Source organism: Eurosta solidaginis, chromosome 4 (genome assembly GCF_040869045.1).
Source record: "Eurosta solidaginis isolate ZX-2024a chromosome 4, ASM4086904v1, whole genome shotgun sequence".
NCBI classification, from domain to species: Eukaryota; Metazoa; Arthropoda; class Insecta; order Diptera; family Tephritidae; genus Eurosta; species Eurosta solidaginis.
Window position 1 is genome coordinate 11,079,679 of NC_090322.1, and position 14,118 is coordinate 11,093,796.

A 14,118-nucleotide genomic window follows, 5' to 3' on the forward strand; every position below is an offset into this window, starting at 1 on the left:
AGCATCGGCTTAGAGACGATAGCATCGCTCAGTGCTGCTAACATTCGTTACAATATTTTAATTGTAAAAACAGCTCAACTCATTGCAGCACTGCGCTATATTCATTTTTCAACTACCCTACAAGACAGGTACCCGTTCCCTAATCGATTACTTAATCGTCATCAATAACTTGTTCACCAATTATCGTCTTAATGACTTTTACATTGCTGTCGTGAAAAAGGTAACGCATGTGCTCTCTCAAAATAGTGTACGTGTGACTCTCTTTCTCTCTCTTACCTATTGTGTTTTCGACATTCCTTCTCGCTCGATGTTATTTACATTTTTAAGTTACTTCATCAGTTATGTTTTCGTTATCGCTAACCAAAACATATGCAACAACAACAATACGGGTAACTGGTCTATCGGTTACCCGTATCGGTTACCTTCTGTCAAATCGCTTTTTCTATGAATGAAACGCGTCCTTTATGTTCAGATAATATTTAATTATAAATTATTCATATATACAATGTTTTTTTACAATTTAAATTATTGCCTTATTACTCTAGCGAACTTTACATATGTGAATTTTTATATTTATAAACTATATAAATACATTAACGTCTATTCATAGTCGTGCCCTTTCCGAAACCTTGTTTTGAAGTTCTTATTTTTCCTGCGCTGGTAGTGTTGCTCATCAGTTTGCAGTCATATTAGTTTGGTAGGTATAGTAACATCAGACGTAGGGAAATTAGGAAGCATGTCAGGAGTATCACCAGAATCCCAAGAAGCATGGTGATTCGTCACCTCCGTTTTCTCCCATATCCGGATTCATTCCATACTAGTAATTATAAATATCTTGCAGATGCCACATAGGTGTAACCATACCCTCAAGATATTTCCGTTCAAATCTTGTGGTGTACACGTATACTTGTATTTGTTCTAAATTATTCACCACATTCTAAACATAGAAAAGATGTATTAAGTGTTTGCGTAAATACCATTGTGATTACAATATGGACAAACATTCAATTCTAAACTTTTCGTTGTTACATCAATTGTTTCAGCGTGTTGTACACGTAAATAAAAATTCATACTTGAATGTATTTTCGTCTTCCAATCGCATAATTTACATTTTAAATAATGACTATTAGGCATATGAGAAATCTCATGGTCCAATAATTTGTTGAAGCTTGGTGTAGCTGCTTGAATAACACAAAATTTACATTTTGCACCACGTTCGTTATATTTAAATTGTAAATGTTCTGGTTTCTCTACACGATGCATAAAGTTTAGATGCTTTTTCCAACAATGTGCTGAATTTAATTGAAATACATACATTGGGCATTGTCTCATGATAAATTTTCCATAAATATACTGAGCCTCTTTATGTAGGCTCTTTTCTTAGCATCTAATTCTGGCCGTACAGGATATGACAGTTTTGCTTCAGGTTATAATCCACACTCATACTATTTTCAGATTCTGTTTCATAATTTTCATCATTTTCAACATTGGACTTTGCATCAACATCATTATCATCATCGTCATTTTTTGATAACTCTGTTTTAAGCTTCATATTTATCAAAGGTTCATCTTCCTTAGTATTAGAATTAGAAACATTGTCATCTTCGGTTAAGTTTTTATCAAGTTTAGCTTTTTTCCTAGGTTTAAATTCTTTACTATCCGTACTATAATTAATACCATCATCAACATTTTTCGTGGTCTGTTTGAGTTTTTAAATTTGCCAATGGTTCGCCTTTATCAGTATTAGAATCAGAATGGCCTTGGCCACCTTCACCATGTTGCAAAGTAGGCGACACATGTTGGTGTTGATGTTTGCGCATATTGCGGATATGTTGGTGGTTCACTAGTCATTAATTGTTTAGAAGTTTCAACTTGTTGCGTTTGTTGTTGTTGTTGCTGGCTGATGATGTGGTGTTAACGTTTGTTGTACAATTTATTCGGGTGATTGCACATATTGTTGGTGTGTTATAGTGCTGGAAATCCTTCCGATATTGAAAGTCCTTGATTAGTGTAATCCCCACGTAGTGAACTACTCCTGTGACCGCGTCCGCGGTAACTATTACATCTGAATGCGCTTAAGTTACAGGCATAGCTGACATCGCTTATATAACAGGTTGACTCTAAAGTAAAAACCAAAACAAAATATTAGAATCAGTGTTTATGAATAACATATTTAAAATAAGCTCTTACAACAACGTGATCGGTGGCTACATCCCCGTGAAAGTAGTGTGGTGTTCCTCCTTGTATAAACGTAGATACTGGATGTGCTCAACCGTGCAGTTTTCTTCTAATTTGAGCAAATGTATGTTCTTACAGCCACAGCTGGAATATTTGGGATATTTCTATCCTCACATCGTCAAAATCAAATTACCTAGAATGAAAAAGAAACTCATATCAGTAAGAATAGATTAAAAGTTTTTAATATAAGCCGAAAAGTGTTCCATAAATAGGGCTCCACACATAGCTCTTTTCCAAAGGCACAAGAGAAATTTCAGATAACTAGAATCAGGACCTGGTAAAGTAACTTCAAAGGCGATTTAGTCGCCACTACTTCGTATGCGCATTTCTCTACGCTCCCTTTCGCCATGCATCATCAATTTCGTCATTACTATAAAGGCCATCTTGCTCACAGCAATCCAACAATCTATTTGTCCGCAAATTCGTGGAACTAAATTCCTAATGGAAGGTTCCTCTCCAAAAACTCTGTTTACAGACAGTCTTTCGCCGTGAAAACGAGGGCAGTGAAATATTACATGTTCTGCGCCTTCCAATTCGGACGGACAGCTTGGACAGAAAGGATCCTCCTCTATCCCACGCTTATGTAGATATTCCTTCAAGCCACCGTGCCCGCTCAATATCTGTGTGAGATGGTAATTTAGTTTGCCGTGTTTTCGCTCGTACCATTCCGCTATATTCCGGACTAGCATGAAGGTTCAGCGCTCTTTTCTCGAATCTTCCCGCCGTTCTTGCCACCTAACTATTGTTCGTGACCTTGCGGTTTTCTTAGCATCTTCAGATGGTCGGCTGAATCCAATGCCATACAGATCGGCCATTTCACCTGAGAGTAGATCTACTGGGATTTTCCTGGATAAAACATGGATCGCGTCATCGGAACAGCACATGCTATTCGTATAGCAGTAATGCGGTAGGCTGCTAGTATATCTTTTTGGTGGACCATTTTAGATCTGTGCCATACTGGTGCTGCATATAATATTATAGAGCTGGTTACGTTGGATAATCGCTGACGGGTAGCTTCGCTTGGGCCGCCGATGTTGGGCATTATTCGCGTTAGGGTTCCACTAACTCTAGAAACTTTGTCACCCACCGCCCTGAAGTGCTCCCTAAAAGTTAGTTTTGAGTCAATGATTACTCCTAGATATTTCAAGGAGGGCTTTGAATTTATTTGAAAATCTCCTATGGTTAGGACCAACTCATCCACAGTCCGCTTTGAGCTCATCAGTACCACTTCTGTCTTATTGCTAGCCATCTCCAGCCCCGTGTTCGTCAACCATTCCTCTATTCTTCCCATGGCGTCATTACATAATGCTTGGAGCAGATCAAGTTTCTTGGCCACTGCTACTACGACAATATCATCTGCATAGCCGACAATTTCCGTGCCTCCGGGAAGGTGGTTTTGTAGCACCCCGCCATACACCGCATTCCAAAGAGTTGGACCTAGAACAGATCCCTATCTAATCTATCTATCTATCAAATTATTCGGAGCAGGTACGGAACTTGTCTTGGGACACCCAAAGTGCACCCACGCTTCTCATGGCTCCAGCGGGTTAGCGGCTTCCTAGAACTTAAGCCACTTGCTGCTTACATCTGTCAGCTGGAGTCTTAGCCCGGCAAGCGCAGGGCACGAGCACAGAATGAAATCGATCGTTTCCTCCTCCAACTCGCACTTCCTACATCTGCTATCACTGACCAAGCCTAATTTAAAGGCATGTGACGCCAGAAGGCAGTATCCAGTAAGAATACCCGTCATGACTCTAGTCTACAGTTTAATGATAATAAAAATATAAGAATCAGTGTTTATGAATAACATATTTTAATTAATCTCTTACAACAACCTGATCGGTGGCTACATCGCCATGTAGGTAGTGTGGTGTTCCACCTTGTATAAACGTAGGTACTGTATGTGCTCAACCGTGCAAATTGACATTAGCAGTAACATTATTTACATAAACATAGCTTGGTATTTGTGAAGGCCTCAATATAGCATACATTGGTCCAGTTCGGTGTGAACCAGCCACTGGTACAAACACTTTTGAATGCATAGCTTTCATATAGGATGGATGTCCAGCAGTGCTCCGGTTGTGCCAATATGTAATGGGCTGCTCCGTCTCTTGGTACGGCTGTATAGGTATAGGCGGGTGCAATGTATTACTAGGCTCAAGATCGGAAGGTACATAGATGGCTCGAAGACGCCAGAGGGGATTGGAGCCAGAGTTTTCGGACCCAGAACCAAAATATCAGTAACTCTAAAAGCACATCCGAGCATTTTCGAGCGGAAGTATTCGCCATAAGTTAGTGCGCTAAGCTGAACCTTCAGCGCTGATACCCCAAAGAAACAATTGCCATACTCAGTCAGGCAGTCAGGTTCCACTAAAGGCACTTGCGGCGTTCGAAATAAAGTCAGCACTTGTCCTTCAGTGCGTAGAAAAGCTGAATCAATTAGGAGCACACAACGTAGTACTGTTGGCCTGGGTCCTAGGCCACAGGGGAGTGGAGGGCAATGAGCAGGCGGACTCCATGTTTAATTCGTTGCGTCTCTCCCACAAATTGTCAACCCCCCAGCAGATCCTTGCAGCGGGTCTGCGCCATACTCTCCTCTTCCGGGAAGGTATCGACCCCAATCCGGGTCCTTCTCCTGACCCCAGTACTGAGAAATGGGTTTGCTGCGTTTGCCGGAAAAGAATCTTTTTAGGACGGTCATATATATAAGGGCCTGAAATATTTCAATGAACTTCCTAATCACATAAAAAGTAGTAATAACTTCAATACTTTTAAAAAAAGTTTATTGGAGCATTGTAAAACCCTTCCAATAAGATAGTTTTTTTTTTCTTTTATTTTTTTACATGATATACCGATACTGGAGCGCGAAAAGGGAATGGTAATAATGGTAGCAGCAAAATACAATGCATCCGGCCCTAAGGAAAAGAAAATCGGTCGCCACCTGTAACTCCAGACAGTTCCAACAACTAATTTCGCTGGAATTCGGTATTTCCAGCTGGTATTTACTGTTGCTGATCGGAATCATTCGCATTCCGACAGCATAAATATAACAATAAAATTATATAATGTGTAACAAAAATAACGAAAATAAGGCCAAATAAAAGTTGGAGCAAGGGGGATTGGAAACACGTCCTTTTCAACCTCCCATTATATGTTGAGCTGTGCTAATCGGAATCTTCATGCATTCCGACAGCGTCTTTACTAAACAAAGTTGAGGGGTGATTGGATACACTTATTTTCAATTTCCAACATCCAAAGACATGTTTAGCTTCATTGATCGGAGACTAATACATTCCGAAAGCTTAAAATACACATATAATTGAAAAATATAAGTTCCAAATTTTGTTGCCTTAAGCTGGGAGCACTGGAGGATTGGAAACGCGTCCTTTCCAACCTTCCTTTAATGAGTGGCTCCCAGACTCGTCCCTCTGTCACGCTAGTAAATATGCTGATCGGAATCACATGGCATTCCAACAGCATATTCAATAGAAATAAGTGATTATAACAATGAATTGTACTTAGTAGTTTAAGTTTTGGGCCTAAACAGCCGTAATAATAAATAAATTAAATTAAAAAAATAAATACTCTTGTCAGTGTTTCACGTGCAAGGGATGGTTGCATCGGACAGGTTGCTCTGGGCTAGATTCCAAAATCCAGCGTCCTCGTAACTTTTATAAATCTTTTGTGGCTCTTGTTGTTCACGGCCTCATTACATTATGAGGAAATACGGCACCTGAGAACACAGCCGTTTGAAGCTAAAAAACACAAGCATGTCTTCAGTGAACTCCACAAACAGGCGTCGGACCTCTGCCGGTGATTCCTGTACTCAAAGAACAAAACTAGCAGAGGAGGAACGCACTCTCCCTAGGGAAACGAGAGTAGTCACTCTAGCCCAACTTCGAGCTGGATAACGTAACAGGTTAAACTCTTACCTATCCACAATCAACCCCGACATACAAAACATTGTCCTGCTTGTAATGTGTCCCCACATGTCACCAACCATCTCTTTAACTGTATTGTGCAACCAACGCCTCTAACACTCCTCTCATTATGGCCCACCCCTGTTGAAACAGAAAGTTTCTTTGGACTCCCGTTAGAGGACATTGATGACAATTTGTGATCGGTCGCACCTATTGGATGGGGCGAAGCACTGCTACTACAACAACAACAGGCGGACAACACGGTAAGAGAGGCAGCAACTGCATGACCCATCGATCCCGAGCCGTTCCTGCCAGTTGGCCCACAGGGGCATCTATTAGTAGAAGAAAGGGAAATAGGGAAGAACACTGGCGCAATATGCCAGGCCTGAGTCAATCTAAGTTACTGTTAGGGGGTTACAGGACAACTCGATATAGGGCATTAATAGGCCTCTCAAAAAGATAACCTAAGAACCCCAACGGCTATTCTTACAAGACACTGTAGACTGAACAGTCACATGCAAAAGCTGGGTATAGTATCGAACAACACATACCGATTTTGTGATGGATCAGCAGACGGTGGACCATATCCTTCTAGATTGCGGCGCAATTTCAAGACGTAGGGCTAAGTTTATGGGCTCACCATGGCCAGAGCATTCCCACATTTAATCCCTCAAGCAAAGAACACTGCTGGGGTTCATCAAGGAAGTCGGCTAGGATGAGGTGCTGTGAAGGAGATGTGCAAGTCACTGTGCAATCCTCAATAAATGATCTATCTATCTACGTTCCGGTAACAAGCACCATTGTGGTACTAGCCCCACCATCTCGGGAACTATTGATATGACTACATTAAACCTTCTAGGGATTGAATATTAATAATGCCGGCAATGCGAAAGTCTGCTAAAATGCACCATTCTCCATGGAATGCTCGATATATAACTTTCCACGTTTTGAAACAGTGATGAAAAGAGCAAAATTTACAATAATTTTAACTGGCTGTGGGTAGTAAGGTGTTGATGTCCTCTCTTAACGCAATGTAATGACAACTGCGATGCAGGGGAAATGACAAAAATCTTGCAAATCTACTGATAATAATTCATTTTTCCTCCCCTTCTATGCAGTTCTATGCATACATACATATGTATTTTTCTCTCCAAATGCTAATTAAAAAAATTAATTGGTTTTCACATGAACTTCGAACTCTGTCGTATTTGCATTCTTCAGTTGATTATCAACAAAAGCATGACAAATTATCACTAAAAAATTCATACATGTTGCTTATATATTTAATATGGTAGCCAATTTACTTACCCTTTCTGGTGCGATGATTCCTGGACAATCGGGCCTGACTAGACGCGATTTTTTTTGCCTTAAGAGAGCGTGCTTAACGCGAACCCTATCATGTTATGGCACAACTTTGGTGATGCAAAAAATCAAAGACATTTCTGCTTCTAATGCTTCTAGGATAGCAGCAGCAGCTCCCGGTGGCACCACATAAATAACAGTTGCAGGCCGATCAGTTGCCTTTTTTGCTCCGGCTACCTATTCAATTTTAATTCACATTACATTATCTACTATTGCAATTTTTAATCACTACAAATCAATATAAATTACCGAAGCAAATACTGGCAAACCAAGATGCGTAGTTCCAGCCTTTTTTAGGGAAATACATCCAACCAGTTTGGTACCGTATTCCAAAGCATGTTGCTTGTAAAGTACCTTGTTTTTGTAGATTTCCTTTGATTTTGGCATATTCTGAGCTGAATCGCAACCCGGCGGAGATGCTATCTATTAGAATAATATAACATTTTTTTTATTATTTAAAAATGCACATACGTATGAAGGAAAATCAGAAAGTAAATAATTTTGTTGTTGTTGTAGCGATAAGGACACTCCCCGTTATGGACTTTGGTGGTCCTTTGCCGGATGCAGATCGGGTACGTTCCGGGAACCATTAAGGTACTAGCCCGACCATATCGGGAGAGATTTAGTTGACATAAAACCTTGTAGGCCATCTCGTCGATTCTATACAACTTAATATGGTAACGATTTAAAAGACGGTGCACCACCCAATTTTTATCAAAAATTATCAAACGTGGAATCAAAAGGCGCGCTTCGAGCTCCGTTTTTATTATTATTTAATATTTTTAAATTAGGTGGTGTACCGTCTTGTAAAACTTTACCCTTAATATTATTTTGGGCGAAGGCCGCCAACGCAAAAAGATGGTCTCTGCAGCAATATTCTTAATTTCCGTCAAGTCACAACTCAAATTAACTTAATGTTATTTTGGGCGAAGGTCGCCAACGCAAAAAGGTGTTCTCTGCTACAAAATTTTTAATTTCCGTCACATGTCACAACTAAAAGCACATGATATTTTTCGTTGTAAACAATTTATATTTTTTTTGCGTTTCAATTTTTCCGGAATAATTAATGAACTGTCATTTCGATGACAGCATGAAACGTCGATGTGTTAGTGGAGAGCGAAAAAAGCTTTGAATGTGTGCGTGAACTGGTTACCTCCGTCTTGTAGGGTAGTGCAACAAATGAAACCATTGTGAATGATGACAAAGTGTGATCTCTTCTGCATAGACGTCAAAATTCCAAAGTGATTGGATCACCTGATTCGTATTTGACTATCGCTGTCTCATTCTGTATCTCTTTCTATCACCCGCTGAAGATAGGCGCCGCCATATTGAACAGCCTGTCAAAACGCTGAAAAGTTGACATATTGAACAGCCTGTCCATAGTGTACAAGTACAAGTGTGTTGACTTATCTGTCAAGCATTCTGACAGGCACTCGCTGGATTCGGAATGACAGCGAATTCAAAATGGATACCATTACCGAATGCGCCGAATGATTGAAAAATTGAAAAAGTCGATACGATTGGTAGTCAAAAATGTTGTCGTTGAGACAAAAATGCGACTCTAGACCTGAGATTTCCATCAGGTGAGCGATGCTGTTTGTAGTTTTGACGTTTATCGCTTAGTGAACACACTTGTATAGGTACACTATGAGCCTGTCAGGCAGTTGACAGATAAGAGATCACACTTTGTCATCATTCACAATGAACGAAACATGTGCTCGAACTGTATAAAAAATTATTACGTATTATTGAATTTGTTTGAATTCGTGTTAAAAGTGTTATGGAATCGCATTTACGATGGAAGCAGTAAGGAAGGCGGTCGGCATGATGTAGTGGTGCACAGTGGCTAGCCATTGTCGGCTGGGGCGGGTCCTTGCCAACCTTACTGTTCCTGCGCCATAAGCAGAAAAATGTTCCTATCATGCCTATCAAAACGAGCAGCTGTCAAATTCAAAAAACCTGGCAGAAGCGCAGAGACCGACTCAAAACGCTTATCAATACAAAATAAAACAACATCCGCTGAACCGGATGTCACGGACAGACCGTTAACATTCCAAAATTTAAATTCAAATTCAAAAAAAAATAAAAAAAACTGACGCAAGAAAAAATTACCGAACCGGACATGACCGGTTACTACTCTGAAATCAAATATCAATAAAGCTGAAAAGTAAAATAACAAAACTGAAAGGAAAATAAAAGGCCGAATACACAGAAGGGCGCCGCGGGTGTTGTTGCGACGCCCGGTGCTTAGTCCCACCCTCAAATAACCATGGCCACCGACGCACCTAAATTTCGGTGGCCCCTTACCTGTATACCCTACGTGCCTTCTAAAAGAATGAAGATGCCAACATTCCCATTTTTAATTACAATTTTTATTTATAATCCATCATTTAAAAAAATTAATATGTAGATGTATATACTAATCAATCCTGAGTTTTATCTAAATTTGCTTTCTTCAAAATAAGTGTACGCATTAAGTTACAGAGGAAACGGTGAATAAAATGCTGGTTTAAGAAGTAAAAGAAATAATTTCGGACAAAGAAATTGTACATAAGTATCTAATTGACATAATTCATTACGATCCCGGTAATAAGAAACATGAATAGTAAATATTACTTTGTAAAGCCAAAGTAATAATTCCTTTTAGGGGCTTTAAACGTTTTTAGATGGTCCTAAAATAAGTTTGGTTGCAAGTTTATTGCAGCTTATCAAATAAATGATCCTTCTTTTACTAATAAAAGGTGTTTAATATCTTCGACTGCTATTCTTTTGTTCGCAGCTGTATGTACATATAACATTTTTTTTTTTTGTTGTAAAAAAAAATTATACAGGAAGTTTTATTCCTTCTTATTATAACTAAGTTTGATAACATTGTTGCGGTTGTTGCTCTGGTTTACAGGTCATTTGCTGAAAATAATGTGGAATTCATCTAAATGCTCTTTCGAATCTATTTCCATACTGCTGAATAGATTTTAATTTCATAGGTATGCTTGTACATAGCAAATAACGTGGAAACCAAGCGAAGCACACTGGAGTAAAAAAAAATACCTTAAGAAAAATGTAGTTATTTGGCTCAAAATTCCTATAGTAAATCGTAGACCGCCTTACAGAGTTTGCAGACTTCTTAACATTTACATTTTCTTATTTCTAACTTAGAATGTTCCTTTTGTTAGGATTTAATTAGATTTTCTTATTTCACATCTATTTTAAATTATAGTTTTCCAAACTTCAAATTTACTTTTGGATTGTATTTAGTGAAAATTTTTACTTTTTTTTTCTAAGTTCCAATTTATGATAATTGCATTCGATTGTATCCAATTACGTTAATTATACTTTTCTCATATCAGCAAGTTCAATTGTACTAAATTCATTTCATTTGTCTTATCTCGAGTCTATGGAAATTTGATTGCCACACCAATGGATATGGTCGGCAAAACTCTCGTAACAATTTAATAAGCTTTTATAGCTTTAGTCTTCGTTGACACATACTAACTTGTGCCGTGTGATCATATAGAGAAAAATTATTTATGAACTTTCAGGTGACGTTTCAGTCGCAACAGCATAGTGGAGCAGTAAAAAAAAATATTTCAAAAAAAAATTATAGAAAGAGTTTATTTGTTCCTGATCACCAAGACGTAGATCCTCTATTTCTTGTTGCGACTAGATTCTAATTTCTCGCGGAAAGGCATATGTCGCTAATGTGTAATGCATTACCCATCCGCATGGCTTTCGCATGTAGGTATGTATATAAAAAAAAATAGGGTTCCGAGTGACACATTCAAAAATGTAAGGTACTATATGTACTAGTGACACTATTCTGTAACTTGACTGGAATAAAATTATTTGCAGAACTCAAACTTTTATAATTTAGGTTTTCTATTTCTTGGCTGTGTTGACCTTTCACAAGCTTTACAGAACAATGTTTCTTACTCGCAAGATTACAGAACGGGTTTTACATTGCACTTATCCGACGGGTCAACAGAGTTAAGAGCACCAAAGTGTCCGAATTCATATACCGTATGTTCGAATCGAATTACAGAAAGGGGTCTTTAGGTTCATTAAGCGTGCTTGGAATGAATTACAAAAATTTGAAACGATAATCTGTAAGTGACGAATTTTATCACTTCCTATAAATACATAATATAATTTCACCGAGTTGGAACGGACTCACCCAGTTTCAAACGTTGTTGTTGTAGTTGGTGTTGGTACTGTTGGTGGTTGTTGCGCTCTGGCCCGAGGTGATCGAGTGAACCTGGTGGCAATAGACTTCGTGATGACCTTCACGAACTTGATGACTTGGTGCTAATTTTGACGTTCGTTGGGTTACGCTGCCGCGTGCTGCCGCCGTCTCTCAATTGTCCTTATGTTATTTGCTTCATATATGGGTGTTTTATGCTTGGTGGCGATAATATGATATTGTTACCGAAGACTGATCTTTTCCACTGCTTTCAACAATTCACCCGAGCGTGTGGGAATCGATGTATTACCCCAGTCAAAGAAAAGTGCTGTAACCTTTTTAAATTTTCTCCACACAATTGAGTGTTGTTAGATTCGGTCACACATAAATTAGCAGCATTTTTTTGTTTGTGCTTTTCGTTAAAATTTCATTTTCGGCCATCAGCGTATGAACTTAATTGATAAGCGACTTTCTTGTCGCTGTTCTACAAAATTTTTTTATAATAATCGTAGTGTATTATGTGCAATACAAATAGCGGGAAAACAATCGCTTATTGTTGTCCAATTTTGGGAGATTTTTCTTTTTTCTTTTCGCTCCAGTCTAGCTGAACTTTCATGGCCGGAACCTCGTGCTAAAAGACCAAATTTTTCTTCCTTTTTCTTTTTCCTCGTGCCTATCTGCTGGCAAAAAAAAACTCCATCCATTTTCTTGTGCTCGTGATGGCAGGTCTGTGTGTTCCCTTCTTTTTTGATATCTTTTTATCGCAACATTCGCCACATCGCTAGGTGTGTTCGCGTGAACACGCTCCCAAGTGGGTCGTAGCCGTAGACCGTAGCAGCGGACCGTAACAAAAGCTAGAGAAGGTCCTTACGCCTTCGATATTCCACTGTGTCATTGTGAATCAAACTAAAGGGCAAATTAATGGTGACTTATAACCATAAAGCCATAACCAGATAAAACAGCTGATCGAACCTACCTTAGGGAAATGAATGTAATCGATTAATGGTGCCATATTATAACGCTAACGCCATAACCATACCATAGCCAACCAATTGGTTTTTAGTTTCTCGCCATATCCATAATTTAAAAAAATTTGAGTTGGTGAATTAAATAACTTTTTGTAGATTTTATTTATTGTTTTGGATATGTTATGACTAAGAGACTTGTTTTTTGTGGAATATGTTTTTAATGTTTTGCGTTTTCGTCATTTTTAAGAAATTTTCACGACTTTTAGGTTAAGGCACCATTAATCGATTACATTGGAGATGGTTATGGATATGGGTATGGTTACGACTATGGCGTTAGAGTTAAGGAAGTTTAATTCACACTTAAGTGTGATATCTTATCTGCCAACTGCTTGCAGGATGTTCAATATGGCTACTTTTTACCGTTTTGACAGAGTGTTCAATATGGCGGCGCATAGGGCCGGCTATCTTCAGCGGGTGATAGGAAGAGATACAAAATGAGAGAGCGATAGTCAATTACAAATCAGGTGATCCAATAAGCTTGGTGTTGGGTGCAAAAATGAATATAAACTAGGACTTACATAAACGCCTTTGCTAAGTTGATTCGTATGAAGACAGATTAACATATACGCTTTGGTTATGCAACTCCGTTTCAACGCCATAAGTTTACAAGCACCTTAACCCTTTCTTCACTTTGAAGCGATCAAAGCTTTACTGCAAATCTGTTTTTACATACGTAGGACCTTTTACGCGATGCCTTGCTTTGACAGCGTCATAGGATAAACATTTCCCAATTTTTTGCTTCGTTTTACATTCCATAAACTTTGAGTAGCGCTTTTAACATGTGGCCACCCATTGACATTGAACGCTTTGACAGATGAGTTCCACGTTTAGTTAAAATACGGCCTCACTACACAAAGTTTGTGGAACCTCAAGATATTTAATAAAAGCTGATCTCTGCCAAAGACGAAACTTTTAACAAGGCGCTCTAGCCAAAGTGCCATTAACCTTCCTTAACCATAACGCCTTAGTCGTAACCATACCCATATCCATGACCGTCTCCAATGTGATCGATTAATGGTGCCTTAACTTAAAAATCGTGAAAATTTCATAAAAATGAATAAAAACGCAAAAAAAAAAAAAAAATACAAGCATATTCTACAAAAAATACGTCTCTTAGTCATAACGTGTCCAAGTTACTAAATTCACCAACTCAAATATTTTTAGGTTATAGATACCGGGAGAAACGAAAAGCCAATTGGTTGGCTGTGGTACGGTTATGGCGTTAGCGTTATGGTATGGCACCATTAATCAATTACATTGATTTCCATAAGGTAGGTTCGATCAGCTGTTTTATCTTGATATGGTTTTATGGTTATGTCACCATTAATTGACCCTTAAAATCGTTGTGGTAAAACGAGCAGTACTTTTAGTTTATCCACCATAGTAATTTCAA

At 38.7% G+C, this 14,118-nt stretch overlaps 1 long non-coding RNA gene across 1 annotated transcript; it reads right to left on the reverse strand.

Moving 5' to 3' along the window:
- Positions 1–461: 461 nt before the first annotated feature.
- On the reverse strand, positions 462–8,564 carry LOC137249017 (uncharacterized). The gene is made up of 5 exons (XR_010952236.1): positions 8,339–8,564; positions 7,770–7,943; positions 7,467–7,697; positions 2,191–2,371; positions 462–2,120 (listed from the first exon to the last, which is right to left on the reverse strand). It is a non-coding gene; the product is annotated as an uncharacterized lncRNA (long non-coding RNA).
- Positions 8,565–14,118: the final 5,554 nt, after the last annotated feature.